Genomic DNA, 4951 nt, shown 5'->3' on the forward strand with positions numbered 1-4951 from the left:
GCACGGTTATTGCAGGCGCCAAATTAAAAGTTTTTGTGAAACCACTAGACCAGCACCTTGTCTGGAAGACTCTAGAAGCAAAAATAATGTTGACTAAATCTACTTCAGCATTTGGTCTTGCCCTTCTTCATCTTAGATCCAGGGGTCCCAAACCTCCCTGTTTTTCTAGCTGGGCCCTCACCGCACCCCACTTCCATCCCCATTCCTCAATCCATCCTCTGTGATCCCTATCCCTCTCATCTCCAACTCTGCCCACACCTTCAGGCAATCAGCACACAGACTAAGTCCTTACTGGGGTCTGCACAGACAGAACCAAAGGCTTGGACACATGAAGAGTGGAGATCAGGGAAAAGGCTTTCCTGGGCTCTAAGGGATGAGCTTGGAAAAGGGATGTCCCTAAAGGCATGTTACTAAGTGGAAGAAGCCAATCCAAAATGGGTACACACTGTATGGTTCCAACTATGTAACATTCTGGAAAAGACAAAACTGTGGAGATAATAAAAAGACCAGAGGTTGCCAGAGAGGGATGAATACCAGAGCACGGAAGATTTTTAGGGCAGTGAAACTATTGCATATGGTGCTATAATGCTGATACAAGTCATCAGACATTTGTCAAAACCCATAGAATAGCCAACACCAAGAGTGAACCCTCATGGAAACTATGGACCCTGGGTGACACTGATGTGTCAAGGTAGGTTTGCTGATTGTGACAAATGTACCACTCCCAAGTAGGATGCTGATCATGAGAGAGGCTCTGTGTAAGGGTGGGGGTAGGGGAATGTGGGAACCCTGTACTTCCCACTTAATTTTGCTATGAACCTAAAAATGCTCTAAAAACAAAAAATAAAGACTTCTTTAAAAAAATGATGGAACTGACTTTCAGTACCTTGGTCCAGCGAAGATGCCAACAGCAGTAACCAGTTAGAGGATGGATGGGCCATCATTTGCAGGGCAGGTGACACACTCCAAGGCTCAATAATAAATACATTTTTTTTAAGAATGCAAAAGAAAAGATCTTGCCAGAGTGGAAGGAAGCAGCACTTAGCTTAGATCTGTGGCACCCAGGATGCCCTGGTGCCCTCCTGTTCTTAGCCACAGCCCAGCCTGACCCCCACGAAGTCAAGCCTTACTAGGTAGAATCTTCCTAATATTCCAGCCATCACAGCCCCTGTGCCTGACACTTTCATTTCTCTTTATTTGTTCTTTCTCTTCCTTCCACCACACTATGCTCAAATCATCCAAAACTTTCCCTTTATCACTGAGCCTCCCTAATTAAGCTAACATTATTAGAAGGTTGGGAAAAAAAGAAAAAGAAAACCCTCCCAAATTCTCTTTGCGTTTCAGTAGCTCTTTAATATGCGAGGCAACGAGAGATGAGCTGCTCCTAATTGCCAGTCCCTGGAGTAGCCAGTCAGAAAATGAATTGATGCGTTTTTTCCTTATGAACAATGCATGTAGCACAAATTGCAGTGGCCGTCACCAGAGATTTAATTACAAAATATCATTACTTTCACACATCATTTCAGATTTGGCCTGATCAAATCAAAGTTAGGGCAAGAGGGAGAGAAAACTGCACTCTTAGCAGGGTCATTCATTCAGGGGTGGCTGCAACGCGGGTGGGAATTGGCATTGTCGAAACTTCCTCGGGGCCATTGCAGGGGAAGCAGCTGCCAGAGATGTCTATGCAAAGGGATGTTTCTGGGATTCAGGATTTCAGCAGAGTGGAGGCTGTAGGCCTGCAGGAGGGGCCCCACGGCATGAGAAGCATCCCTCAAGGAAGAAATCAGGCTGCAGAGAGTCTCAGGACCCCGCAATTCAAAGGAGCTACAGAAAGTCCCTTCGTCAGTGGCTGATGTCTCCAGTTCATTCATTCCACAAATATTTGTTGAGCACCTAGTGTGTGCCAGATGCTGTGCCAGACCCTGGGGAGGCAAAATTGTCAGCAAACAAATGTGGTCTCTGCCTTCACCAGGTTCACACTCTGGTTGGGAAAACAGATTTGAAACGAATAATCACAGTATAGTGAGAGAGACAGGAGGGGTAGTGGAGCCCAGACTTCCTGGAATTTGAACTCCTGCTCCATCCATCCATCAGCTTACACTCTGAAAATGGAAAAAATATAAATAACATAAATTCCTACTCCATCCTTTAACAGCTGTGTGACCTTGGCTTGGTCACTCAGCCTCTTGGTGCCTCAGCTTCCTCATCTGTGACATGGGGAAAATAATAGGCCATGTGCCTATGTAATGTAATTCCAGTACTTTGGGAGGCCGAGGCAGGAGGATTGCTTGAGGCCAGGAGTTTGAGACCAGCCTAAACAATGTAGTGAGACTCTGTCTCTACAAAAAATTTAAAAATTAGCTGGGTGTGGTAATGTGTGCTTGTGGTCCCAGCTACTCGGGAGGCTGAGGCGGGAAGATCACTTGAGCCCACGAGTTCAAGGCTGCAGTGAGCTGTGATGGTGCCACTGCACTCCAGCCTGGGTGACAGAACAAGACCTTGTCTCTAAAAAAATAAATAATAATAATAATAATAATAGTTGCCCCAAAAATGTATTGAAGATTAGATGATTTAATATTTATAATACACTTGGAATAGTGCCTGGTACATGGTAAGCTCCATGTAAGTGTTTGTTAAATGAAAACAAACTTAAAACTGCAACTGTAAAAAGCAAAGTATGTCGTATTCTGAGAGTCTATAATAAAAGGATTCAACCTAGCCAGGGAAATCAGGAAGGGCTTGAGCTGAAATGCAAAGGAGGGGGTACATTAATTAAGGGAAACACTAAAGTAGAGTAGTCTTAGCAGAGAAATCAGCATATGTAAAAGCACTGTGGGAGGAGGAAGCATTTTAAGGACAAGGCACTGGAAAAAAAAAAAGTCCAATGTGGCTGAAACGTGGTGCAAGCTAAGGATGAGGAAGTTGGCAGGGCTAGTTCATACAGGGACTTGTAGGCCATGGCCAAGAGTTTGGACTATAAAAATTACTCATGAGCGTTAGAATCTTCTCTCAGCTAGCTTTAGTTGTGATAGATTTATTGCAAAGGTGGCCCAAATTTTTTCCTTCCTTGTACCCACATCCCTTCCAATGTGACTTTACTGCTCCTCCCATCAAGAGGTGAAGTCTATTTTCCCATCCCTTGAATCTGGGCTGGCCTGGTGACTTGCTTTGCCTGATAGAATGTGCTGGAAGTGACACTATGCCAGTTCTGAGCCTGGGCCTCAAGCAGCCGGGCATGATTCTGCTTCTTCTCCTGGAACCCTGCTCAGCCACCATTAGGACAAGTTTGGCCAAGCCTGCTGGAGGGTGAGAGACCACACAGAGCAGAAATGAGTCATCCTAGCCCAGGCTGTGCTAGGTCAGCCAACAATCAATAACACATGAGGGATCCCCAGCTGAGAGTTAGTGAAACTGTTCAGCCAAGCCCAGCAATGATCAGCAGAACCACCCAGCTGACCCACAGAATTATGAATTACATAAACAGCCATTGTTTTTAACCACAAAGTTTTGGAATGGTTTGTTACACAGCAGTAGCTAACTGATACACACATTGAGGGGTCAGGAGCATGGTAAGAAATGGGGGGTGGGGCGGGAACAAAAAAGGAAGAAGAATTAGGAGGAAAAAGAGAAGCAGGGAGAAAGGTGCTATAGCAAGGGGTAATGCTGACACATCCAAGATGTGCACAGAGCTCTGGGAGCACCTAGGAGGAAGAACTTAGTTCTGCAGGGAAGAACGAAGAGCCAAAGTCAGGAGAGGCTTTCCAGAAGACAAAAAATGAGCACATGTCTGTCCAGAGAAGACAGGTGAGAGAAGAAAGAACATGGGCAAAGGCATGGAGTCATGAAAAGAGAGGAGGCTTGGTCAAGAGCAGGGAAAATGGTTGAGGCAGATATGGGCCCTGGGCACATGAGCATCAGCCTTCTGTAGGCCATGCTAGGGGCAGAGCTAAAGGTGTAGCACCAGCTAAGGAGCACTCAGCTAGGAGGAGGCTGGAAGGACCTGATACAAATGCTTGCTGTGGTTGCAGAAGATGGGGTGAAGGATTTGGACAGAGGGTTCCAGGATAGATACAACCACGGCAAGGGGGGACCAGGAGGAAGGGATCCTCAAGACCCACATAGCTCCTGGAAGTAGTGTAGGTCACAAGGGCATCCAGGACCCCACAAGCCAAGACCATTTCACCACTGTGTGGCCTTAGGCAAGTCTGTCCTCTCTGAGCCTGGCCTCTTAGAGGTTCTACTGAGAAACTCATAAACGAAGGCTGGGAAGGCACTTTGTAAACCAAACCGTGAAGCCCATGCAATTGGATGGGGTGGAGTTACTCACATTCCTCATTCAGTGTATTTCCTCCAGTTTTATCCAAAAACAGACGTTTTCCCAGAAAACCATGCATCAGTCAGAATCTCACAGGAAACAGGTAGCAATTGAGGAGAGTTTAATTTTTTTTTTAAGTGAACAAAACCCCAGGATGGTGCCACACTCCAGGGACAGCAACAGTGGGGAGCCCTTACCACACCGAGGCCTGCAGGGACAAGGAAGAGAGCAGTTAGTGGAGCCTGGGGAGAGAAGGGACTGCTAACAGCAGCTGTGGCTTCAGCCAGCAACCTGGTAGGGAGGGAGCTGGAGAAATAAATGCCCCAAACCTCACTGTCCTCCCACCCTCCACTGTCCAGCTAGAATCTCCCATTGCTTGAACCCATTCCAGAAGTTGGAAGCTTGTAATGCACTCACGGGTCAGCGCCCAGGGCCAGAGCAGGGGGAGGGGGTGGGCAGAGGACCTGGGTGAGCACAGGAAGACATCAGCACTACCTCCATAGAGGGTGTGTGGGAGGAGAGGAAAGTAGGCTCTTTAAGACCTAGCAAGACATAGGCCACGGACAGGATTCGGCGTCTCCAGAGGACCACCTCTGTGTCCAGGCCCTTCTCCAGGCTGTCTTCATTTCAGTGGTT

General features: G+C 47.0%; 1 long non-coding RNA gene across 1 annotated transcript; it reads right to left on the reverse strand.

Annotated features, from left to right (window-relative positions):
• Positions 1-1332: 1332 nt before the first annotated feature.
• On the reverse strand, positions 1333-4523 carry LOC144332172 (uncharacterized). Its single transcript, XR_013399956.1, has 2 exons — positions 4328-4523; positions 1333-2102 (listed from the first exon to the last, which is right to left on the reverse strand). It is a non-coding gene; the product is annotated as an uncharacterized LOC144332172 (long non-coding RNA).
• Positions 4524-4951: the final 428 nt, after the last annotated feature.

The sequence above is a fragment of the Macaca mulatta genome, chromosome 10 (genome assembly GCF_049350105.2).
Source record: "Macaca mulatta isolate MMU2019108-1 chromosome 10, T2T-MMU8v2.0, whole genome shotgun sequence".
NCBI lineage: Eukaryota > Metazoa > Chordata > Mammalia > Primates > Cercopithecidae > Macaca > Macaca mulatta.